The 27,238-nt window shown below is 48.7% G+C and overlaps 1 long non-coding RNA gene across 1 annotated transcript; it reads right to left on the bottom strand.

Moving 5' to 3' along the window:
* Positions 1-4,162: 4,162 nt before the first annotated feature.
* LOC139253750 (uncharacterized) lies at positions 4,163-24,326 on the bottom strand. Its single transcript, XR_011591972.1, has 3 exons — positions 19,988-24,326; positions 17,078-17,243; positions 4,163-5,087 (listed from the first exon to the last, which is right to left on the bottom strand). It is a non-coding gene; the product is annotated as an uncharacterized lncRNA (long non-coding RNA).
* Positions 24,327-27,238: the final 2,912 nt, after the last annotated feature.

The following is a 27,238-nucleotide window of genomic DNA, read 5'->3' as shown; positions in this document are numbered from 1 at the left end:
AATCCCTTCCCATAGTCCCCACATTCCCACAGCTTCCCCATGGTGCAGGCGTCCTTGTATTTCTCCAGGTTGGACGATCAGTTGAAGTTGCGTCCACACACACAATACATGTAGTTTTTCCCCGCTGTGAATAGTGCGATGTTTATCAGGCTGTGTAACTGATTAAAGTTCTTTCCACAGGCAGTGCACTGGAACACTCTCACTCGGATGTGTGTGTGTCTTGGTGCTTTGCCAGTCACACTGATATTTGAAATATTTTCCCACAGACAGAATAGACAAACATTGCTCCTTCCACATTCAAAGGCCGATGATGTTCATCATTTCCAGCTTACATGGTTGGGTTCAGTTCTGCATCCTCTGTGCGCAGAGTGAGGATAAAATCAATCAGCTGCTGATTTTCTCTGCTGGTCATTGGGCCTTTTTTACTGGCCTGATAGGGTGAGCTTGTGCTGGCCCGATAGGGTGAGACTGGGCTGGCCCAATAGGCTGAGCCTGTGCTGGTCCAATAGGGTGAGCCTGGGCCGGCCTAATAGGGTGAACCCAGGCCCAGGGTCACCAGACGACTATCAGCACAAGAAGGTTCCCTTTCTGGGGCCACTGACCTGGGCACAAACATGTGACCAATCAAACTGACAGACACCCTGAAGCCCCGCCCACCCTTTGTCTTTGCACAAAGGGCTATGCATGCACCGCGAGACCCGCCCTGACCAAGATGGCGGCCGCTGAGCCCGCTCCCCCGCCCTGACCAAGAAGGCGGCCGCTGCGTCCACTTCCCCCTCCGCCCTGACCAAGATGGCGACCGCTGAGCCCGCTCCCCTGGGCACTCACTGAGCGGGCCTGGAACCGGGGGGCAAACACAGGGCCTGCGTGCTGTGCTTCAGGGCCTGGGGCCGAGCCCGGGTGTGTGTGAAGCGGATGGTGCGGAGTGTTATCTCTCGGGCCTCGGCCTGCACTCAGGCTGTGTGAAGCCCGCCTCCCCCAGGGTTTATTAACCCAGGGAACTATTTGTTCTACACTTTTCGGACTGACAGGCGACAAACCCCCCCAGAGAGCTGTGGAAGCTGGGTCATTGAATAAATTTAAGACAGACATAGACAGTTTCTTAACCGATAAGGGGTTATGGGGAGGGAGCAGGGAAGTGGACCTGAGTCGCTGATCGAATCAGCCATGATCGTATTAAATGATGGAGCAGGCTTGAGGGGCCATATGGCCTGCTCCTGCTCCTATTTCTTATAATCTTTATGTCAAGTCCCCCCACCCCCGCCTCCAAGACCGAATCATTCCATGCAGGTGGTGCCGAGAAGCAGGACTGGGGAGGCATGCTCTTGGACTGGGGTAAGGCACTTTGGCTGGGGGAGGCATGCACTGGGACTGAGGTGAGGCACTTTGGCTGTGGGAGGCATGTTGTTGGATTGGGGTAAGGCACTTCAGCTGGGGGAGGCATGCACTGGGACTGGGATAAGGAACTTCAGCTGGGGGAGGGATGCACTGGGACTGGGGTACGGCACTTCGGCTGGGGAGGCATGCACTGGGACTGGGGTACTGCACTTCAGCTGGGGGAGGCATGCACTGTGACTGGGGTATGGCCCTTCGGGCTGGGGGAGGCATGCACTGGGACTGGGGTAAGGCACTTCAGCTGGGAGAGGGATGTACTGGGACTGGGGTAAGGCACAGTGGCTGGGGGAGGCATGCATTGGGACTGGAGTAAGGCACTTTGGCTGGGGGAGGCATGGACAGGGATAAGGCACTTTGGCTTGCGGAGGCATATATTGGGACTAGGGTAAGGCATTTCAATTGGGGGAGGCATATACTGGGACTGGCTGAAGGCACTTTGGCTGGGGGAGGCATGCACTGTGACTAGCGTAAGGCACTTTGGCTGGGGTGGCCTGCACTGGGACTGGAGTAAGGCACTTCGGCTGGGGGAGGGGCATAGACTGGGACTGGGTAAGGCAGTTCGGCTGGGGGAGGAATGCACTGGGACTGGGGAAAGACACTTTGGCTGGTCCTTGCTGACTTCTGGGGAGCTCTGTCCTGTTTTGCTTCAGGAAGTCAAAGTGGATCAAGTTACAATTTGCAAAATCACTGCGACCTTGGGATGGGCTGTTCAGTTACACATTCCAGTGAAACTTCAGGATGTGGCTTATCCTCCATGGAGACCAATCATAGACAAAGGGTGGCGCATGGTGGCCATTTTTGCAGTACAAATAAGCGCGTTCTTTATTAACCAGACCTCTCCCACCGCTCATCTCTCATTCCCTGCCTCACCACCGCGCATGCTCTGCTCACACTGCCCAGCTGATTGATGGCAGCTCCCAACCAATAGGAAGAGCGGGAGCGTGGCTGGAGGACCAGGCAGGCGGTTGGTCATCCAACCAATCAGAGTGTGTGAGGGGTGGGGCTTGCACAACCCACCCCACCCCCCCCCCCTCCCCCAGTGGGCAGGGCTGAGCACGGATCTGCCTCATTGGTTAAAACTCTGCCCCACTGTTAAAACTGGTTTCTCTCAAACTGCAGGAGGCTACTGGACCTTTCTGTTGTGGCTTTAAACAGATGGAACCCTGTGAGGTGGAGGAAACATTGCAGCATTTGGTAGTGACATTAATTGATTCAGGACAGACAGCAGGGATTATTTCAGGAAATAACACAGTTTAGTTGTTTCTGTTTAAACAGATGAAACCCTGTTGTGGAGCAACCACGCTTCTCGTGTCCTGGTCAACCACGTGCGCAACAAGTGTCGTCATCTGGAGGAGCTCGAGCTCCGGGTTTCAGAGCTTGAGCAGCAGAGTGCGTCACCGCAACCGCGAGGCTGAGAGCTACGTGGATAGCACCTTTCAAGGGATCGGCAACTCGCAGCATAAGAGTGTGCAGGCAGAGAAGGAATGGGAAACTGTCAGACAGACATGGAGGACCAGGCAGGTAGTGCAGGAGACCTCGAGTGCATCTCACTCTCTATACTGTGGTTCCTTAGGGAGTACAGCCAGAGCCAAGGCAACATGGGTGGCTCAACTGTACAGGGGAGGGGGAGGGGGGGTGTGGGCTTGGTGCAAGGCCAGGAAGGCAATATTGAAAGGGGCCAGACAGGCCTTTCTGCGGCCGCTGACATAACTCCAAGATGGTAGGTTGTCTTCCTGGTGCCAGGGTCAAGGATGTCACTGAGAGGCTGCAGAACATTCTGAGGGAAGTGTGTGAACAGCCAGATTCCTGAGGGGGTGGGGACTGTACAAGCCGGATAAGGTCACACCTCAACAGGGCCTGTACCATTATCCTCCCTGGGGGGTTGCTAATACAAAAGGTTACTGCACAAGCTAAGAGCTCACGGGGTTGGGGGTAATATATTAGCATGGATAGAGGATTGGCTAACGAACAGAAAACAGGGGGTCGGGACAAATGGGTCATTTTCAGGTTGGCAAACTGTAATTTTTAGGATGCCGCAGGGATCAGTGCTGGGGCCTCAACTATTTACAATTGATATTAATGACTTGATGAAGGGACCAAGTGTAATGCAGCCAAATTTGCTGATGATACAAAGATGGGTGGGAAAACAAGTTGTGAGGAGGACGCAAAGAATCTACAAAGGGATATAGATAGGCTCAATGAGCGGGCAAAAATCTGGCAGATGGACTATAATGCAGTAAAATATCAGGTTATCCCCTTTGGCAGAAAAAATAAAAAAGAAAATTATTATTTAAATGGGGATCGATTACAAAATGTTGTAGTACAGAGGGATCTGGGGGTTCTTGTACATGAAACTCAAAAAGTTAGCATGCAGATACAGCAAATAATCAGGAAGGCAAATAGAATGCTGGCAAGGGGGATGGAGTATAACAGTAGGGAAGTCCTGCTACAACTGTACAGGACGTTGGTAAGACCACACCTGGAGTACAGCGTACAGTTTTGGTCTGGAGTTGTCTCCAGTTCCGTGCCGAGGGGATTGCTACACCAGAGGGGAGGGGCAACATTTGGAGACACTGATTCCCCACCAATTCCCATTCCCTTTCTTTCTGGTGGATAATGGAGGGGCCACTGTGTGTAATGTGCAAGTCAGTAAGAATTGTCAGCAAGCTCTTTCTAATTGGAGATTGTATTCAGTGGAAACTTTCACACACTATTTTAGATTTTGTACCAAAGATCATTTTAGAATTAAAGTAAAAGATCATAATTTTATTGCAAACTGAATTTCTGTTGTGAGTCGCTGAATTAAGGGGAAAGATAACACACATGGACACTGCAGCCCCAAGAACACAATCAGCAATATATCCAGAATATTAAAGTCCAGTCCAGTTATAGGGTTATTAACATCAGCAGAAACAAACCCCAACTGTCAGAATGAACATGGTTCAGTCGGGATGTGATTAACAGCAGCAATAACAGCAGATTCCAACCTCTGCAGGCACTTGTGAACTCGCTGGTGTCTCAGCAGGTGGGATGACCGAACGAATCCCTTCCCACACTCAGAGCAGGTGAATGGCTGCTCCCCGGTGTGAACGCGTTGGTGTGTCAGCAGGGTGAACTCGCTGGTGTCAGCAGGTGCGATGATGTAGTGAATCCCTTCCTCCACTCAGAGCAGGTGAACGGCCTCTCCCCAGTGTGAACTCGCTGGTGTGTCAGCAGGTTGGATGACTGAGTGAATCCCTTCCCACACACGGGGCATGTGAACGGCCTCTCCCCAGTGTGACTGCGTCGATGAATTTCCAGCTCAGATGGTGATCTGAATACCTTCCTACAGTCACCACATTCCCACAGTTTCTCCATGGTGGGGGTATCCTTGTGACTCTCCATGGTTGGATGATCAGTTGAAGCCTCGCCCACGCACGCAACACATTTACAGTTTCTCCACGCTGTGAATGGTGCGATTTTTTTTTAGGTTGTGTAACTCTTTCCACAGGCAGTGCACTGGAACACTCACTCGGGTGTGTGTCTCGGTGCTTTTCCAGTCACACTGATATTTGAAATCTTTTCCCAGACAGAACAGACAAACATTTCTCCTTCCACTTTCAAAGGCCGATGATATTCAAGTCCTGCTCCGTGAGATCTTGATGCGATGTTTGGTTTGTGTTTCCTGTCTGAAAATCTCCCCTTCGAATACGCTGTAAAAGGAGATAATAAAACTCATCACTGTCAGTGCAAGACAGAAATTCAGAATAGGCACATCTAGGGCCCTAGTTTCAACAGGAGTTGCTCCTATTTTCTTGGAGCAACTAGTTTTTTTTGGAGTATCCTAGAAATTGCAATTCTCCACATTTAGTTTGCTCCAGTTTCAGTCAGTTAGTTCAGTTTCTTTTTAGTTCAGTTTTTTTCCCCAAAAGGGGCGTTACCAGCCACTTATGCCTGTTTTGGCCATTTAAGCAAGTTTAGACATCGAAAAGTTACTCCAAACTAATTTGGGCCTGAGTAAGTGTCCACTTTGGTACACTCAGAAAAACCTTGTGGACACTTTAGAAATCAGGCGCAGGTAGCAAGAAATAGGAGGGGGGGAAGGGGGGCAAGGAAAGTTTGAGGGAAGTTGGAGGATTTTACAAAGCATTAAACACTTCACTTAAAATGAAAGAACCATCATCAATAATACATGATCAATAAATCAATCAATAAATAATAAAAATTAAAAAATAAATTAAAAAATCAATAAATAAAAAATTTAAAGTTCCTACCTCACCTACTGCAACACCTATCTGTTCGGGAGGACCGGGAGCCCTCCAGCAGCACACAGCCGCACACTCAGCCGTGCCTGCCTGACTGATGACATTTTCAAGGGGAAGAGTTCGGGCGGGGCCCGTCGCCGGTGAAGGATTCGGACGTGCCCACCGCCGAGGAGGTGGGAGGGGGGGCCCACCGAAGAGCTGGTCGGGTGGCCCCATCGCAGAGGTGGTGTTTGGGCGGGCCGTCGAGTAGGTCTTGAGGCAAGAGCAGTGGCGGCGAGGCGAGGCCCGAGGTCGAGCAGCAGCGAGGCGAGGGACTGTGAGGCGAGGTGAGGTGCGGTGAGGCGAGGCCCGAGGTTGGGCAGCGGCGAGGCGAGGGACGGTGAGGCAGGCAGGCCACTTGGCCTGGGCTGGGCCACTCGGCCGGGGGTAGGGTCGCCCGGAGCCACGACGCGCTGGGAGGGCCAGGAGCTACTGCGTGCGCAGCTGCCGGCACTCTTCGGCACAGGGCTATAGCTCCGCCCCCTACTGCTTCTGCTGCGCTGCGCCCACTCCAAAGCAGGCCTGATCATCGTGGAGAATCCCGAGGTAAGTACTAGGCGCGCTTTTCCTTCTAGAAAGTCGGCGGAACTCTCGGAGGTGCGCCGTTCTATGGGTCAGTCGAAACTTGGCCCCTAGTTTACATGGAACATTCTTTCCTCTCTTGTTCTTCCAAAGCTGTAAATCCCTGTCCAACACATTTTCCCTCCTGCTTTGTTGAAATCCAAACCTATCACACATTTCTAGACTGTTTCTCCTCCGCTCCCAGTTTTCACCACCAATTCTGGCTGGGCTAAGAAATACACTCACTGGTACACTTCCTTCTTCTAAGGGAGTGGACTCTGGCTGGGTTCAGTTCTACACTCACTGGTTCCCCTCCCTCTCCCTCCCCTGAAGGTGCCGACTCTGGCTGGGTTCAGTTGTACACTCATCAGTTTCTCTCCAATATGTGACCCATGTGCCCAATATCCATGTATGAACCTCGACAGTGAATGTCACAGGCTATTCCACTGTCCTCACCTGAGGCCTCACACGTGCATTTTCCAGCAGGGTCACTGGGCCCTCTTCACAATGGCTCAGTTTCTAAACGATAAGGGGATAAGGGATTATAGAGAGCGGGCAGGGAAGAACATAAGAAATAGGAACAGGAGTAGGCCGTACGGCCCCTCGAGCCTGCTCTGCCATTCAATAAGATCATGGTTGATCCCATCATGGACTCAGCTCTACTTTCTCGCCCGCTTCCCATAACCCCTTATCGTTTAAAAAACTGTCTATTTCTGTCTTAAATTTATTCAATGTCCCAGCTTCCACAGCTCTCTGAGGCAGCAAATTCCACAGATTAACAACCCCGAGAGAAGAAATTCCTCCTCATCTCTGTTTTAAATGGGCGGCCCCTTATTCTAAGATCATGGCCTCTAGTTCTAGTCTCCCCCATCAGTGGAAACATCCTCTCTGCATCCACCTTGTCAAGCCCTCTCATAATCTTTTAGGTTTCGATAAGATAACATCTCATTCTTCTGAATTCCAAAGAGTAGAGGCCCAACCTACTCAACCTTACCTCATAAGTCACGTCATAATCCCCGGAATCAACCTAGTGAATCTTCTCTGAACTGCCTCCAAAGCAAGTATATCCTTTCGTAAAGATGGAAACCAAAACTGCACGTAGTATTCCAGGCGTGGCCTCACCAATACCATATATAGCTGTAGCAAGACTTCCCAGCTTTTATACTCCATCCCCTTTGCAATAAAGGCCAAGATTCCATTGGCCTTCCTGATCACTTGCTGAACCTGCATACCATTCTTTTGTGTTTCATGCACAAGTACCCCCAGGTCCCACTGTAATGCGGCACTTTGCAATCTTTCTCCATTTAAATAATAACTTGCTCTTTGATTTTTTTCTGCCAAAGTGTGTGACCTCGCACTTTCCAACATTATACTCCATCTGACAAATTTTTGGTCACTCAGTTAGCCTGTCTGTCCTTTTGCAGATTTCGTGTGTTCTCTCACACTGCTTTTCCACCCATCTTTGTATCGTCAGAAAACTTGGCTACGTTACAGTCTGTCCCTTCTTCCAAGTCGTTAATATAGATTGTAAATAGTTGGGGTCCTAGCACTGATCCCTGCGGCAACCCACTAGTTACTGATTGCCAAACCGAGAATTAACCATTTATCCCGTCTCTCTGTTTTCTGTTAGTTAGCCAATCCTCTTTCCATGCTAATATATTGCCGCCAACCTCCTCAACATTTCCTCATAAGAACCCCCTCATCTCTGGAATCCACCTCGTGAATCTTCTATGAACTGCCTCTCCTCTCCTCTCCTCTCCTCCCCTGAAGGTGCTAACTCTATCTGGTTTCAGTTCTGCACTCACTGGTTTCCCTCCCTCTCCTAAAAGGAGCTGACACTGACTGGGTTCAGTTCTACATTGACTGGTTCCCCTCCCTCTCCTCCCTGAAGGTGCTGACTCTGGCTGGGTTCAGTTCTACACTGACTGGTTCCCCTCCCTCTCCTCCCCTGAAGGTGCTGAATCTGGCTGGGTTCACTTCGACACCCACTGGTTCTCCTCCCGTGAAGGTGCTGACTCTGGCTGGGTTCAGTTCTACACTCACTGGTTCCTCTCCCGTGAAGGTGCTGACTCTGGCTGGGTTCAGTTCCACACTCACTGGTTCCCCTCCCTCTCCTCCCCTGAAGGTGCTGACTCTGGCTGGGTTCAGTTCTACACTCAATGGTTCCCCTTCCTCCCATCTGCCCCTTCCCTTAAGGCGCTAACTCTCGCTGTGTTCAATTCCATACTCTCTGTTTCTGCTCCCACCCCTCTCCCGCAGGCAGAGTTTAGGGAGCTAGGAGAGGGATTAAAAAGCAGGACCTCAAAAGGTAGTAATCTCCGGATTACTCCTGGTGCCACGAGCTAGTGAGTACAGAAATAGGAGGATAGAGCAGATGAATGTGTGGCTGGAGAGATGGTGCGAGAGGGCTTTAGATTCCTGACACACTGAGACCGCTTCTGGGAGAGGTGGGACCTGTACAAACCAGACGGGTTGCACCTCAACAGAGCTGGGACCAATATCCTCATGGGGCAGGGGGGTTTGCTCGTGTTGTTGGGGAGGGTTTAAACTAGCTTGGCAGGGGGATGGGAACCTGACAATAGATTCAGTAGGGAGGGGAGTAAAGCTGGAATTAGAAAGCAAAAATAAAGAAAGTGAATTTGAAGGAGAGAGGAAACAAGCAGGAAAAAAGGGTAAAAAAACAAACTTAAACGCTCTTTGTCTCAATGCACGTAGCATTTGTAACGAAATAGATGAGCTGACGGCAGAAATAGATACAAATGGGTATGATCTGATAGCCATTACAGAGACGTGGTTGCAAAGAGACCAGGACTGGGAATTAAATATTCAGCGGTACTTGACAATCCGAAAGGACAGACAGAAAGGAAAAGGAGGTGAGGTAACTCTATTGATAAAGGATGGAATCACTGCAATAGTGAAAAACGATATTGGCTCAAATGATAAGAATGTTGAAACAGTTTGGGTGGAGATAAGGAATAAGGGGAAAAGTCACTGGTGGGTGTAGTCTATAAGCTTCCTAACAGTAGCAACTCTGTTGGTCGGAGCGTAAACCAGGAAATAGGGGGGGCTTGTAAAAAGGGAACAGCAATAGTCATGGGTGATTTTAACCTCCATATTGATTGGACAAATCAAATTGGTCAGGGTAGCCTTGAAGAAGAGTTCATAGAGTGCATAAGGGCCGGGTTCCTTGAAAAGTATGTAATGGAACCAACCAGGGGGCAGGCTATCTTAGATCTGGTCCTGTGTAATGAGACAGGATTAATAAACAATCTCCTAGTAAAGGATCCCCTCGGAATGAGTGATCACAGCATGATTGAATTTCAAATTCAGATGCAGGGTGAGAAAGTTGGATCTCTAACCAGCGTACTAAGCTTAAATAAAGGAGACTATGAAGGTATGAGGGCAGAGTTGGGTAAAGTGGACTGGGAAAATAGATTAAAGTGCAGGACGGTTGATGAACACTGGTGTACATTTAAGGAGATATTTCACAGCTCTTAAGAAAAATATATTCCAGTGAGGAGGAAAGGGTGAGAGAGAAAAGATAGCCATCATTGCTAACTAAAGAAATAAAGGATGGTATCCAATTAAAAACAAGGGCATACAAAGTGGCCAAAACTACTGGGAGGACAGAAGACTGGGAAGCTTTTAAAAGCCAGCAAACAATGACTAAAACAATGATTAAGAAAGGGAAGATAGACTATGAAAGTAAACTAGCACGAAATATAAAAACAAATAGCAAGAGTTTCTATCGGTATATAAAAAGGAAACAAGAGTGGCTAAAGTAAATGTTGGTCTCAGAGGACGAGACCGGGGAATTAGTAACGAGGAACATGGAGACGGCAGAAACTCTAAACAAATATTTTGTATCAGTCTTTACGTTAGAGGACACTAACAATATTCCAACAGTGGATAGTCAAGGGCTATATGGGGGGGAGGAACTTAACACAATCACAATCACTAAGGAGGTTAATGGAACGAAAGGCAGATAAATCCCCTGGACCTGATGGCTTGCATCCTAGGGTCTTAAGAGAAGTAGCAACAGGGATAGTGGATGCATTAGTTGTAATTTACCAAAATGCCCTGGATTCTGGGGAGGTCCCAGCAGATTGGAAAACTGCAAATGTAACGCCCCTATTTAAAAAAGGAGGCAGACAAAAAGCAGGAAACTATAGACCAGTTAGCCTAACGTCTGTGGTTGGGAAAATGTTGGAGTCCATTATTAAAGAAGCAGTAGCAGGACATTTGCAAAAGCAAATTCAGCCAGGTAGAATCAGCATGGATTTATGAAGGGGAAGTCATTTTGACAAATTTGCTGGAATTCTTTGAGGATGTAACGAACAGGGTGGATAAAGGGGAACCAGTGGATGTGGGGTATTTGGACTTTAAGAAGGCATTTGTCAAGGTGCCACATAAAAGGTTACTGCACAAGATAAAAGTTCACAGTATTGGGGGTAATATATTAGCATGGATAGAGGATTGGCTAACTAACAGAGTGTCCAGATAAATGGTTCATTCTCTGGTTGGCAACCAGTAACTAGTGGATGCTGCAAGGATCAGTGCTGGGTCCCCAACTATTTACAATCTTTATTAATGACTTGGAAGAAGGGATCGAGTGTAACGTAGCCAAGTTTGCTGACGATACAAAGATGGGAGAAAAAGCAATGTGTGAGGAGGACACAAAAAATCTGCAGAAGGATATAGACAGGTTAAGTGAGTGGGCAAAAATTTGGCAGATGGAGTATCATGTTAGAAAGTGTGAGGTCATGCACTTTGGCAGAAAAAAAAAATCAAAGAGCAAGTTATTATTTAAATGGAGAAAGATTGCTAAGTGCCGCAGTACAGCGGGACCTGGGGGTACTTGTGCATGAAACACAAAAGGATAGTATTCAGGTACAGCAAGTGATCAGGAAGGCCAATGGTATCTTGGCCTTTATTGCAAAGGGGACGGAGTATAAAAGCAGGGAAGTCTTGCTACAGCTATACAAGGTTTTGGTGAGGCCACACCTGGAATACTGTGTGCAGTTTTAGTTTCCATATTTACGAAAGGATATACTTGCTTTGGAGACAGTTCAGAGAAGGTTCACTAGGTGGATTCCGGGGATGAGGGGGCTTACTTATGAGGAAAGGTTGAGTAGGTTGGGCCTCTACTCATTGGAATTCAGAAGAATGAGAGGCGATCTTATCGAAACGTATAAGATTATGAGGGGACTCGACAAGGTGGATGCAGAGAGAATGTTTGCACTGATGGGGGAGACTAGAACTAGAAGTCATGATCTTAGAATAAGGGACCGCCCATTTAAAACAGAGATGAGGAGAAATTTCTTTTCTCAGAGGGTTGTAAATCTGTGGAATTAGCTGCCTCAGAGAGCTGTGGAAGCTGGCACATTGAGTAAATTTAAGACAGAAATAGACAATTTTTTAAATGATAAGGGGATAAGGGGTTATGGGGGCGAGCCTGGAAGTGGAGCGGAGTCCATGATCAGATCAGCCATGATCTTATTGAATGGCGGAGCAGGCTCCAGGGGCCGTATGTTCCTATGTACACTGTCTAAGGAAACACTCCCAGGACAGGTGCAGCATGGATTAGATACAGAGTAAACCTCCACCTACACTGTCCCATCAGAGACTCCAAGGTCAGGTACAGCATGGGTTGGATGCAGCATAAAGCTCCCTGTACATTGTCCCATCAAACACTCCCAGGGCAGGTACAGCATGGGTTAGATACAGATCAAATCTCCCTCTACACTGTCCCATCAAACACTCCCAGGGCAGCATATGGAACATAAGAAATAGGAGCAGGAGTAGATCATTTGGTCCCTCGAACCTGCTCCGCCATTCAATAAGATCACGGCTGATCGGATCCAGGCCTCAACTCCACTTCCCCGCCTGCGCCCCATAATCCTTGACTCCCTTATCGTTGAAAAATCTGTCGATCTCCACCGTAAATATATTCAATGACCCAGCCGCCACAGCTCTGAGGTAGCAAATTCCAAAGATTCACAACCCTCAGAAGAAATGCCTACTGATTTTGGTTTTAAATGAGCGATCCCTTATTCTGAAACTATGCCCCCTAGTTCTAAATTCCCCCACGGAGGGAAACATCCTCCCTGCATCTACCCATCAAGCCCCCTCAGAATCTTATACCTTTCAAAAAGATCACCTCCAAGTCTTCTAAACCCCAAGGAGTATAGGCCCAACCTGCTCAAACTTTCATCTCAGCAATCAACCTCATGAACCTACTCTGAACTGCCTCCAGTGCAAGTGTATCCTTCCTTAAATAAGGAGACCAAAACTGTGCGCAGTACTCCAGGTGTGGTCTTACCAATGCTATATACAGTTGCAGCAGGATTTCCCTACTTTTATACTCCATCTCCCTTGCAATAAAGGCCAACATTCCATTTGCCTTCCTAACTAATTGCAGTAACTGCATGCTAAATTTTTGTGTCCTGTACAAGGACCCCCAGATCCCGCTGTACATGGCATTTTGTAATCTCTCCCCATTTAAATAGTAATTTGCTTTTTTATTTCTCCTACCAAAGTGGATAAGCTCACATTTTCCCACATTATACTCCATCTGCCAATGTTTTGCCCACTCACTTAGCCTATCTATATCCCTTTGTAGATTATTTGCATCCTCTTCTCAACTTGCTAGGTGAGCACAGGTTCTGTACACAGTAAATCTCAGTCGACATTATCCCATCAAACACTCCCAGGGCAGGAACAGCACGGGGTTAGATGCAGAGTAAAGCTCCCTCTACACTGTCCCATCAAACACTCCCGGGGCAGGTGCAGCATGGGTTAGATACAGAGTAAAGCTCCCTCTACACTGTCCCATCAAACACTCCCAGGGCAGGTACAGCACGGGGTTAGATGCAGAGTAAAGCTCCCTCTACACTGTCCCATCAAACACTCCGAGGGCAGGTACAGCACGGGGTTAGATACAGAGTAAAGCTCCCTCTACATTATCCCATCAAACACTCCCAGGGCAGGTAGAGCACGGGGTTAGATACAGAGTAAATCTCCCTTATTACAACAGTGACGACAATCCCAAGTACTTCATTGGCTGTAAAGTGCTTTGAGAGGTCCGGTGGTCGTGAAATGCGGCAAATAAATCCAAGTCTTTCTCTCTCTACACTGTCCCATCAGACACTGCCAGCCCATAATGAGCAGGGCTCAGGGAGGTTGGTTGCTAGGCACTGCAGTGATGTCATAAAGCAGGGCCATTCAGCCCAGCGGATCCTCTCCTTGTCCCTTTAAAGGTGGAGAGCTGGGACATCCTGTCTCAACACACATCCCCCTGTTCATACTGAGAATCCCCAGGGAAAGCCCCAAGGCCCAGAGTGTGGAACACAACCAAGGGAGAAAGAGGAGGAGAGCTGGTGCAGTGTGGAAGATGAGGGAGGAGTCTGCTCATTCCAAGGGGCAGATTAGACAAAGTGCTTTGAGTGGTGGGTCCTGTAGTGAAACTGAAATGAACCCATAGGGAATAAATAAAGATCCAATCCAAGAGAACAAGCAACGGGTCATTGGGCAGAAATCACAACTGGCCCAGAATTATTCAATGGGCGAACATCGATTGCTTATTGTGGGAAGTTCTACACTTCAACCATCCATTGAGTGAAGAAGTGTTTCCTAACATCTCTCCTGACTGGCCTGGCTCTGATTTTATGATTATGTCCCCTCGTCCTAGACAACCACCGCAGCAGAATCAATTTCTCTCTATCTACCCTAGCAATTGCTTTCAAATTCACACTAAATTCCCACAGACTAGGTAGAGTATGATTTGATACAGAGTAAAGTTCCCTCCACACTGCTGCAGGGCAAACTTCGGTGTCCTTCCCGACTGCGCTGCTGGCAGCTTATCAATTAAAATTCAGCAGCAGTACGATCAGCCACTGCACTGAAAACTTTCCACCCACAGCTCCTGATCAGTTTCAGGTTAAAGCTCCCTCTAAACTGTCCCATCAAGCACTCCCGGGGCAGGGGCAGCACGCATTAGATACACAGTAAATCTGTGTCAGAGGAATTGTACCCAAGTGAGAGTCAGTGCCAGAGGAAACTGTACCCCAGTGAGAGTCAGTGCCAGAGGAAACTGTACCCCAATGAGAGTCAGTGCCAGAGGAAACTGTACCCCAATGAGAGTCAGTGCCAGAGGAAACTGTACCCCAGTGAGAGTCAGTGCCAGAGGAAACTTTACCCCAGTGAGAGTCAGTGCCAGAGGAAACTGTATCCAAGAGAGTTAGTGCCAGAAGAACCTGTACGCCAGTGAGAGTCAGTGCCAGAGGAAACTGTACCCCAAAAGAGAGTCAGTGCCAGAGGAAACTGTACCCCAGTGAGAGTCAATGCCAGAGGAAATTGTACCCCAGTGAGAGTCAATGCCAAAGGAAACTGTAACCCAGAGAGTGTCAATGCCAGAGGAAATTGTACCCCAGTGAGAGTCAATGCCAAAGGAAACTGTGACCCAGTGAGAGTCAGTGTTAGAGGAAACTGTACCCCAGTGAGAGTCAGTGCCAAAGGAAACTGTACCCTAGTGAGAGTCAGTGCCAGAGGAATCTGTAACCCAGTGAGAGCTAGTGCCAGAGGAAATTGTACCCGTGAGAATCAGTGCAAGAGGAAACTGTACCCCAGTGAGAGTCAGTGTCAGAGCAAACTGTACCCCAGTGAGAGCTAGTGCCAGAGAAAACTGTACCACAGTGAGAATCAGTGCCAGAGGAAACTGTAACCCAGTGAGAGCTAGTGCCAAAGGAAACTGTACCCCAGTGAGAGCCAATGCCAGAGGAAGCTGTAACCCAGTGAGAGCTAGTGTCAGAGGAAACTGTACCCCAGTGAGAGCTAGTGCCAGAGGAAACTGTACCCCAGTGAGAGTCAGTGCCAGAGGAACCTGTAACCCAGTGAGAGCTAGTGCTAGAGGAAACTGTACCCCAGTGAGAATCAGTGCCAGAGCAAACTGTACCCCAGTGAGAATCAGTCCCAGAGCAAACTGTACCCCAGTGAGACAGTGCCAGAGGAAACTGTACCCCAGAGAGAGTCAGTGCTAGAGGAAACTGTACCCCAGTCAGACAGTGCCAGAGGAAACTGTACCCCAGAGTGCCAGTGGAAACTGTACCCCAGAGAGAGTCAGTGCCAGAGGGAACTGTATCCCAGTGAGAGTCAGTGCCAGAGGTAACTGTATCCCAGTGAAAGTCAGTGCCAGAGGAAACTGTACCCCAGTGACAGTCAGTGCCAGAGGAAACTGTACCCCAGAGAGAGTCATTACAATTCGAAATATCTTCAGTTATCAGCAACAAATTGTATTTATAACGTGCCTTAAACATAGTAAAATGTCCCAAGGCACTTCACAGGAACTTTATCAAACAAAATTTGACACCCAGTCACATAAGGAAATATTAGCACAGATGATTAAAAGCTTGTTCAAAAGAGTAGGTATTAAGGAATATTATAAAGATCGAGAGATTTAGGGAGTAAATTCCAGAGCTTATAGCCTCGGCAGCTGAAGGTACGGCCACCAATATTGGAGGGATGAAAATTGGGGCTGCTCAAGAGGCCAGAATTGAAGGAATGCAAAGATCTCTGAGGGTTGTAGGGCTGGAGGAGATTACAGCAATAGGGAGGGGCAAGATTTCAAAACAATGATAAGAATTTTGAAATTGAGGCATTGATGGAGCAGGAGCCAATGTAGTTCAGCGAGCTCAGGGGTGATGGATGAACGGAAATTGGTACAAGTTGGGATGCGAGGGCTGAGGACAGATTGATTAGAATAGGCCTATATTCTCTGGAGTTTATTAGAATGGAAGGTGATATCATTGAAACTTAAAATTCTTCGTCGAATATTCAAGGTCTGGATAGTCTCGAAGTAGGGATCCTAGTATTAGAAGAGATCGCCCATTTAAGACTGAGATGAGGAGATATTTCTTCACTAAAGTTGTGAATCTTTGAAATTCTCTATCGAATAGAGATCTTACTGAATTGTGGAGTAGACGGGAGGGGTTGTATGGCCTACGCCTGCTGCTATTTCTTGTGTTCTTGAGTAAGGATTACGAGCAGGAGTGTTTTTGATGAGCTTAAGTTTGCGGAGAGTGTGAGGCCGATCAGAAGAGTATTGGAATAATCCAATGTAGCGGTAACAGAGGCATGGATGAGAGTTTGAACAGATGAGCTGAGGAAGAGGTAGAGACCGGCGATATTATGGAGGTGGAAGTAAGTGTACTCGGTGATTGAGGGAATATGGGTTCAGAAGCTCATCTCGGGAACAAGTACGACGCCAATCAATAAACTGCAACTCTCCATATCTGTGTTTCAGTATATTAGAATGCTACATATCTCTAGTGATCAATTAATCAGAAATGCTTCGATATTAGTAGTTATCAATATAAGTTCCTATAATTCTAAATGTTCATGAACGAATAAATGATTCTATGGACGATAGGCCATGCTGGTCTTTCAGATGGGTCTGTGCATCGTGATCAGTGAACTGTCTCTGTGCTTCCGCTTCAATCTTTCCATTGGCTTTCTCACCAGATGGGAAATATTTGAACATTGAGATCTGATGGTGTCGGTGTGAGTGCAGCCGCACCTAATGTACAGAGACTGGTCCATCTGCTGGGCTCTGCCTCAAACTGGAGTCACCTCTTAGATCAAAACCCTTTACTCTAAAACACACACGTGATTCACTGTGACTGTGTTTAGAGACAGAAAGTGATCTCACTTCACGGCCTCATGCTGGATAATTGCTGCTCGGTGGTCAGTCTCTCCCAGTCTCATTTCCTGCCTTACCTTGTAACCTGTGTGTACTGTCTACAGGACCGGTGTGTATCTGAGTAAATGGCACTTTCTCTTACCTTTCTCCCCAGTCGATCTATCGAAGCACTTTCAATTGGAAGGGGTTCACTGGTTGGTGCTCTCACAATCGTGCGCTGGTTCACCTGCTGTTGTTTCTCAGTCCACAATCCCTGTTTCCTTCCAGCTGTGGAACTTTCTCAATCACTCCGCCATTCACCGGGAGATCTAATTATGGCAGGGCAGAAAATTAGAAGAATATTAATGTTGTGAAGTGGAATGTAGTGTAAATTGTTTTTCCAACGTTTCAGAAACATATCTGTTCAGTATTTCTGTTTGATTTTATCCTTTTCCTCAGATCCCTGTCCGACCCGTCTGGACTTAGAGAAAATCACCAGAATTCTCCCCAAGTTACACACTAACTGATCTCACTGGGCTCCCAGGTTACACACTGTCTGATCTCACCGGGCCCCCGGGTTACACACTGTCTGATCTCACCGGGCCCCCGGGTTACACACTGTCTGATCTCACCGGGCCTCCGGGTTACACACTGTCTGATCTCACCGGGCCTCCGGGTTACACATTGTCTGATCTCACTGGGCCCCCGGATTACACACTGTCTGATCTCACCGGGCCTCCGGGTTACACACTGTCTGATCTCACCGGGCCTCCGGGTTACACATTGTCTGATCTCACTGGGCCCCCGGGTTACACACTGTCTGATCTCACTGGGCCCCCGGGTTACACACTGTCTGATCTCACCGGGCCTCCGGGTTACACACTGTCTGATCTCACTGGGCCTCCGGGTTACACCCTGTCTGATCTCACCGGGCCCCCGGGTTACACACTGTCTGATCTCACTGGGCCTCCGGGTTACACATTGTCTGATCTCACTGGGCCCCCGGGTTACACACTGTCTGATCTCACTGGGCCCCCGGGTTACACCCTGTCTGATCTCACTGGGCCCCGGGGTTACACACTGTCTGATCTCACTGGGCCCCCGGGTTACACACTGTCTGATCTCACTGGGCCCCCGGGTTACACACTGTCTGATCTCACTGGGCCCCCGGGTTACACACTGTCTGATCCCACTGGGCCCCCGGGTTACACACTGTCTGATCCCACTGGGCCCCCCGGGTTACACACTGTCTGATCTCACTGGGCTCCTGGGGACGGGGGGCGTAGGGACAAGGGGGTGGGTAGGAGCAGGGGAGGGGAAAAAGGATGGGGGTGAGGGAGAGGAGGGGGAGAAGAGAGGGATAGGGGGACGGTTATCGAAGTCCCTCAGCTTTCCCAGGAACGCTTCCCCCCTCCCCCCCACAACTCTGTCCCCCTCGCCTGTCGGACCTCCCCCCCCCCCCCCCCCCCCGCAAACGTCAGTCTCCTCCCTCCACAGTCATTCTGGGGGTGTGCCTGTGTGAGCATGTCCATATCTCTTCCCCCCGCCCCCCCCCATGTCTCTCTTCACATCTGCCACCCACCCGCCCCCGTTCTCTCGCTCTCTCTCCCGTACCCTCCATTGTCTCTCTTCCCCCATCTCTCTCTCTCTCCCACCCAGTGTCTCTCTCCCCCCCCCATTCCGTGTCACATGCCTCCCCCTCCCTCTGTCTCCAAGGACACTCGCCCTCAGCCCCCTCTCTACCCCGGGACACTCTCCCTCGGCCCCCTCTTCCTCCCCGGGACACTCACTCTCGGCCCCCTCTCCCCCCCGGGACACTCACCCTCGGCCCTCTCTCCCCCCCGGGACACTCTCCCTCGGCCCCCTCTCCCCCCCGAGACACTTTCCCTGGGCCCCCTCTCCCCCCAGGACACTCTCCATCGGCCCCCTCTACAACCCGGGACACTCTCCCTCTCCCCCCGGGACACTCTCCCTCGACTCCCTCTCCCCCCGGGACACTCTCCCTCGGCCCCCTCTCCCCCCAGGACACTCTCCCTCGGCCCCCTCTCCCCCCCAGGACACTCTCCCTCGGCCCCCTCTCCACCCCGGAACACTCTCCCTCTCCCCCCGGGACACTCTCCCTCGGCCCCCTCTCCCCCCGGGACACTCAGCTCCACTCACTTTCCGCCATCTTGTTTAACTTCACCAACGGCCGGCCTCCGGGCTCCCTGGACATGCGCAGTGCCGCCTCACGGCGCGCTCAGGGAGGCGTTGTCCACCCCTGCAATTGGCTGATTGACTTGATTGACAGGCCGTCCACCAATCGCAGCCCAGTATCTTCCTTTTCCCCCGCCCACTCCCACATTCGGAGGCGGTGCCGCTCACTCAGCGCCAGTGACATCACCAATCCGGCAGCGCAAGCTGCGTGACGTCATCAACCCAGCAAGAAGGGGTGTGTGACATCAGAACCCCAGCAACGTGAGCTGTGTGACATCAGTAACCTGACAACGCAGTCTGTGTGACGTCATGTAGCCTGGCAGGGAGGACACAGACCCCACAGATTGGCCGTGCACCGAGTCTGGCACCAGGGGAGGGCACCCACCCCACAGAATGACCGTGTACCGAGTCTGGCACCAGGGGAGGGCACCCACCCCACAGGATGGTGTATACCAAGCCTGGCACCAGTGGAGGGCGCCCACCCCACAGGATAGCCGTGTACCGAGTCTGGCACCAGGGGAGGGCACCTACCCTACAGGATGGTGTATACCGAGCCTGGCACCAGGGGAGGGCACCCACCCCACAGGATGGCCGTGTATTGAGCCTGGCACAAAGGGAGGACACAAACCCCACAGGATGGCCGCGTATTGAGCATGGCACCAGGGCAGGGCACAAACCTCACAGGATGGCCGAGTTCCGAGCCTGGCAGCAGGAAAACCATGGGCCCATTGGTTGTCACGTGTGTGTCCAGTGGGACGGGAGCTGTGGGATTTATCATCAGTGACAGGCCCAGATTACCCGGGTGTATCAGCGCTGCATGGCCCACAGGACAGGAACAAGAAGGAGAGAATGTTCTGAAGTTCTATCCTGTACTTACAGTGACGACTTTTGTAAACTCCTTTTACAGGGTATTAGAAGAAGAAGATTAGCACACGGGAAGCTCAAACCTAAAGATCACATCCATATCTGCCAGAGTCAGTCGATTCATCAAGAGCTGATTATCATCGTCCTTTTACATAAGAACATAAGAAATAGGAGCATGAGTAGGCCATACGGCCCCTGGAGCCTGCTCCACCATTTAATACAATCATGGCTGATCTGATTATAGACTCAGGTCCACTTTCCTGCCCGCTCCCCGTAACCCTTCATTCCCTTATCGGTTAAGAAACTGTCTACCGCTGTCTTAAATTTATTCAATGTCCCAGCTTCCACAATTCTCTGAGGCAGCGAATTCCACAGATTTACAACCCTGAGAGAAGAAATTTCTCCTCATCTCAGTTTTAAATGAGCGCCCCCTTATTCTAAGATTATGCCCCCAAGTTCTAGTCTCCCCTATCAGTGGAAACATCCTCTCTGCATCCACCTTGTCAAGCCCCCTCATAATCATATACGTTTCGATAAGATCACCTCTCATTCTTCTGAATTCCAATGAGTATAGGCCCATTCTACTCAACCTTTCCTCGTAAGTCAACAACCTCATCTCCGGAATCAACCTAGTGAACCTTCTCCGAACTGCCTCCAAAGCAAGTATATCCTTTTGTTGTAAATACGGAAACCAAGGCAGTATTCCAGGTGTGGCCTCACCAATACCCTGTAAAACTGTAGCAAGACTTCCCTGCTTTTATACTCCATCCCCTTTGCAATAAAGACCATGATACCATTGGCCTTCCTGATCACTTGCTGTACCTGAATATTAAACTTTTGTGCTTCATGCACAAATAACCCCAGGTCCCGCTGTACTGCAGCACTTTGCAATTTTCCTCCATTAAAATTTTAACTTGCTCTTTGATTTTTTTTGCCAAAGTGCATGACCTCACACTTTCCAACATTATACTCCATCTGCCAAATTTTTGCCCACTCACTTAGCCTATCTATGTCGTTTTGCAGGTATTTTGTGTCCTCCTCACCACACATTGCTTTTTATCCCATCTTTGCATCATCAGCAAACTTGGCTATGTTACACTCGGTCCTTTCTTCCAAGTTGTTAATATAGATTGTAAATAGTTGGGGTCCCAGCGGCACCCATTTATCCCAACTCTGTTTTCTGTTAGTTAGCCAATCCTTTATCCATGCTATCTATTACCCTCAACCCCGTGAACTTTTATCTTGCGCAGTAATCTTTTATATGGCACCTTGTCAAATGCCTTCTGGAAGTCCAAATACACCACATCCACTGGTTCCCTTTTTTCCACCATGTTCGTTACATCCTCAAAGAATTCCAGCAAATTTGTCAAACATGACTTCCCCTTCATAAATCCATGCTGACTCTGCCTGACCGAATTATACTTTTCCAAATATCCTGCTACTGCTTCTTTAATAATGGACTCCCAACCACAGATGTTAGGCTAACTGGTCTAGTTTCCTGCTTTTTGTCTGTCTCCTTTTTAAATAGGGGCGTTACATTTACCGTTTTCCAATCGGCTGGGACCTCCCAGAATCCAGGGAATTTTGTGAAATTATAACCAATGCATCTACTATCCCTGCTGTTACTTCTCTTAAGACCATAGGATGCAAGCCATCAGGTCCAGGGGATTTACCCGCCTTTAGTCCCATTATCTTACTTCTTAGTGATTGTGATCAGTTCCTCCCCCCCTATATTCCCTCGACTGTCCACTGTTGGAATATTGTTTGTGTCCTCGACCATAAAAACTAATACAAAATATTTGTTTAGAGTTTCTGCCATCTCCATGTTCCCCATTACTAATTCCCGTTCTCATCCTCTGAGGGACCAACATTTACTTTAGCCATCTTTTCCTTTTTATATACCTATAGAAACTCTTGCTATCCATTTTTATATTTTGTGCTAGTTTACTTTCATAGTCTATCTTCCCTTTCTTCATGATTTTTTAGACATTCTTTGCTAGTTTATAAAAGCTTCCCAATCTTCTGTCCTCCCACTTGTTTTGGCCACGTTGTATGCCCTTGTTTTTAATTGGATACCGTCCTTTACTTCTTTAGTTAGCCACGGGTGACTATTTTTTCTTTTACACCCTCAATGGAACTGGAACTGGATTGCAGTGGGACTTACAGGAGAATATTAAAGTTAGCACCATAGAAATAATTACATCTGAGCGTCGCCATCAGGGCAACCTATTCCCGGGGCATTCATTCATCGTGGGCCACCCTGACCTGCGAGAGAACACCACCGCAGGTCGGGAGGATAAAAGAGCAGCGAGGGTCCTGGAACATTGTGGGTCATCCCGACCTGCGAGAGGACATATTCTCATCCGTTCCGTGTACTGCTTTCATCTGCATAGTGCTACATGTAACATGATTCGTGATAGGTATTGAAATGTATCCTGGAATGTAATGTAAACCTGTTATTATCCGCTCCATGTAATACCCTTATTTGCACAGTACTACATGTAACGTGATTTATGGATTGTACTAAACTGTACCCTGAAATGAAATGCACGGTAGTGCATCGTATGGAACTGCTGTCAGCATCTAAATGAATTGTATGGAATTGTTGACCGCAAGATATTGAACTATTTTCCAATGTATTGTGAAAATTTTATATGAATAAAGTATATTTTTGAAGAAAAAAAAGCCACCATGGGTCAGGAGGATAAAAGAGCATACCACTGCAGCTTCCAGAGTGAACTGCTACAAGTGTGCGACAGCTTCAAGGTGGGTGACTGGATGACATCATCAAAACCCAGGTCGCAGTTTGGTGCGTGGGCAGGAACATCGGCGGGGTGCAGGTACAGCGGAGAAGCGGGAAGGTCGGGGCGGATGAGCGGTGAGAGATCGTGGCGGAGGAACGGTGAGAAATCGTGGCGGGGGTGCGGTGAATGAGGGTACGGGGCCCAGAAGAGCCGAGGGCCCAGGGGCAGCACGGGCCTGCCCACACTGTGTGCGCACTAGATCCTTGCAGCAGAGCAGGTCTCCTGCCGTCCTGGTTAACCCTTGCCGCTGGATAAAGGCCGAGCTCTGTCAATCACAAATTAAAACAAACCAGGCACAGGCATCTTCCACCCTTCAATTGGAGTTCAGGACTGGAATATCGGCTCCTTCATTGAAACAACTGCAAACCCATGTGGAAGCAAGTCATCCTGGTTCCAGGGACCGCCGATGATGATAAAGACCATTGTTGGGGAGATTGCGGGTATTCCCGGGATTCTGTAGATATTGTGGGAGGCCGATTCGGTGACAATCGCAGATCCACCCCGGAATAGACAAAACAATCTGTGACCCTCCTGTGAAGTGCCTGTGGACCTTTTACTGCGATAAAGGCGCAATATAAAGACAAGTTGTTGTTATTGTCCCGCCAATCCCTCTTTTTTTTCATAGGCAGTCCCTCGGAATCAAGGAAGACTTGCTTACCCTCCTAAAATATGAGTTCTTTAGTGGTTGAACAGTCTAATACGAGAGCCACAGACCCTGTCACAGGTGGGACAGATATTCGTCGGAGGAAGGGGTGGGTGGCACTGATTTACCACATGTTCCTTCCGCTGCTTGCGCCTGACCTCTTCACGTTCGCGGCGTTGAGATTCGAAGAGCTCAACGCCCTCCCGGATGCACTTTCTCCACTTCGAGTGGTCTTCGGCCAGGGTCTCCCAGGTGTCGGTGGAGATGTTGCACTTTATCAGGGAGGCTTCAAGGGTGTCCTTGTAATGTTTCCTCTGCCCTCCTTCGGCTTGTTTGCCGTGACGGAGTTCCGAGTAGAGCGCTTGCTTTAGGAGTCTCATGTCTGGGGCATGCGGACAATGTGGCCTGCCCAGCGGAGCTGATCGAGTGTGGTCAGTTCTTCGATGCTGGGGATGTTGACCTGGTCGAGGACGCTAACGTTGGTGCATCTGTCCTCCCAGGGGATTTATAGAAACATAGAAACATAGAAAATAGGTGCAGGAGCAGGCCATTCAGCCCTTCTAGCCTGCACCGCCATTCAATGAGTTCATGGCTGAACATGAAACTTCAGTACCCACTTCCTGCTTTCACGCCATATCCCTTGATCCCCCGAGTAGTAAGGACTTCATCTAACTCCCTTTTGAATATATTTAGTGAATTGGCCTCAACTACTTCCTGTGGTAGAGAATTCCACAGGTTCACCACTCTCTGGGTGAAGAAGTTCCTCCGCATCTCGGTCCTAAATGGCTTACCCCTTATCCTTAGACTGTGACCTCTGGTTCTGGACTTCCCCAACATTGGGAATATTCTTCCTGCATCTAACCTGTCTAACCCTGTCAGAATTTTAAATGTTTCTATGAGGTCCCCTCTCATTCTTCTGAACTCCAGTGAATACAAGCCCAGTTGATCCAGTCTTTCTTGATAGGTCAGTCCCGCCATCCCGGGAATCAGTCTGGTGAACCTTCGCTGCACTCCCTCAATAGCAAGAATGTCCTTCCTCAAGTTAGGAGACCAAAACTGTACACAATACTCCAGGTGTGGCCTCACCAAGGCCCTGTACAACTGTAGCAACACCTCCCTGCCCCTGTACTCAAATCCCCTCGCTATGAAGGCCAACATGCCATTTGCTTTCTTAACCGCCTGCTGTACCTGCATGCCAACCTTCAATGACTGATGTACCATGACACCCAGGTCTCGTTGCACCTTCCCTTTTCCTAATCTGTCACCATTCAGATAATAGTCTGTCTCTCTGTTTTTACCACCAAAGTGGATAACCTCACATTTATCCACATTATACTTCATCTGCCCTGCATTTGCCCACTCACCTAACCTATCCAAGTCACTCTGTAGCCTCATAGCATCCTCCTCGCAGCTCACACTGCCACCCAACTTAGTGTCATCCGCAAATTTGGAGATACTACATTTAATCCCCTCGTCTAAATCATTAATGTACAATGTAAACAGCTGGGGCCCCAGCACAGAATCGTGCGGTACCCCACTAGTCACTGCCTGCCATTCCAAAAAGTACCCATTTACTCCTACTCTTTGCTTCCTGTCTGACAACCAGTTCTCAATCCACGTCAGCACACTACCCCCAATCCCATGTGCTTTAACTTTGCACATTAATCTCCTGTGTGGGACCTTGTCGAAAGCCTTCTGAAAGTCCAAATATACCACATCAACTGGTACTCCTTTGTCCACTTTATTGGAAACATCCTCAAAAAATTCCAGAAGATTTGTCAAGCATGATCTCCCTTTCACAAATCCATGCTGACTTGGACCTATCATGTCACCATTTTCCAAATGCGCTGCTATGACATCCTTAATAATTGATTCCATCATTTTACCCACTACTGAGGTCAGGCTGACCGGTCTATAATTCCCTGCTTTCTCTCTCCCTCCTTTCTTAAAAAGTGGGGTTACATTGGCTACCCTCCACTCCATAGGAACTGATCCAGAGTCAATGGAATGTTGGAAAATGACTGTCAATGCATCCGCTATTTCCAAGGCCACCTCCTTAAGTACTCTGGGATGCAGTCCATCAGGCCCTGGGGATTTATCGGCCTTCAATCCCATCAATTTCCCCAACACAATTTCCCGACTAATAAAGATTTCCCTCAGTTCCTACTCCTTAATAGACCCTCTGACCACTTTTATATCCGGAAGGTTGTTTGTGTCCTCCTTAGTGAATACTGAACCAAAGTACTTGTTCAATTGGTCTGCCATTTCTTTGTTCCCCGTTATGACTTCCCCTGATTCTGACTGCAGGGGACCTACGTTTGTCTTTACTAACCTTTTTCTCTTTACATACCTATAGAAACTTTTGCAATCCGCCTTAATGTTCCCTGCAAGCTTCTTCTCGTACTCCATTTTCCCTGCCCTAATCAAACCCTTTGTCCTCCTCTGCTGAGTTCTAAATTTCTCCCAGTCCCCAGGTTCGCTGCTATTTCTGGCCAATTTGTATGCCATTTCCTTGGCTTTAATACTATCCCTGATTTCCCTAGATAGCCACGGTTGAGCCACCTTCCCTTTTTTATTTTTACGCCAGACAGGAATGTACAATTGTTGTAATTCATCCATGCGGTCTCTAAATGTCTGCCATTGCCCATCCACAGTCAACCCCTTAAGTATCATTAGCCAATCTATCTTAGCCAATTCATGCCTCATACCTTCAAAGTTACCCTTCTTTAAGTTCTGGACCATGGTCTCTGAATTAACTGTTTCATTCTCCATCCTAATGCAGAATTCCACCATATTATGGTCACTCTTCCCCAAGGGGCCTCGCACAATGAGATTGCTAATTAATCCTCTCTAATTACACAACACCCAGTCTAAGATGGCCTCCCCCCTAGTTGGTTCCTCGACATATTGGTCTAGAAAACCATCCCTTATGCATTCCAGGAAATCCTCCTCCACCGTATTGCTTCCAGTTTGGCTAGCCCAATCTATGTGCATATTAAAGTCACCCATTATAACTGTTGCACCTTTATTGCATGCACTCCTAATTTCCTGTTTGATGCCCTCCCCAACATCACTACTACTGTTTGGAGGTCTGTACACAACTCCCACTAACGATTTTTGCCCTTTAGTGTTCTGCAGCTCTACCCATATAGATTCCACATCATCCAAGCTAATGTCTTTCCTAACTATTGCATTAATTTCCTCTTTAACCAGCAATGCTACCCCACTTCCTTTTCCTTTTATTCTATCCTTCCTGAATGTTGAATACCCCTGGATGTTGAGTTCCCAGCCCTGATCATCCTGGAGCCACGTCTCCGTAATCCCAATCACATCATATTTGTTAACATCTATTTGCACAGTTAATTCATCCACCTTATTGCGGATACTCCTTGCATTAAGACACAAAGCCTTCAGGCTTGCTTTTTTAACACCCTTTGTCCTTTTAGAATTTTGCTGTACAGTGGCCCTTTTTGTTCTTTGCCTTGGGTTTCTCTGCCCTCCACTTTTCCTCATCTCCTTTCTGTCTTTTGCTTTTGCCTCATTTTTGTCTCCCTCTGTCTCCCTGTATAGGTTCCCATCCCCCTGCAATATTAGTTTAACTCCTCCCCAACAGCACTAGCAAACACTCCCCCTAGGACATTGGTTCCGGACCTGCCCAGGTGCAGACCGTCCGGTTTGTACTGGTCCCACCTCCTCCAGAACCGGTTCCAATGCCCCAAGAATTTGAATCCCTCCCTGCTGCACCACTGCTCAAGCCATGTATTCATCTGCGCTATCCTGCGATTCCTACTCTGACTAGCACGTGGCACTGGTAGCA

This window comes from Pristiophorus japonicus, unplaced genomic scaffold, assembly GCF_044704955.1.
Source record: "Pristiophorus japonicus isolate sPriJap1 unplaced genomic scaffold, sPriJap1.hap1 HAP1_SCAFFOLD_510, whole genome shotgun sequence".
Classification (NCBI taxonomy): domain Eukaryota; kingdom Metazoa; phylum Chordata; class Chondrichthyes; family Pristiophoridae; genus Pristiophorus; species Pristiophorus japonicus.
The sequence above is the reverse complement of the archived record's forward strand: the minus strand, read 5'-3'. Positions and strand labels throughout refer to the sequence as shown.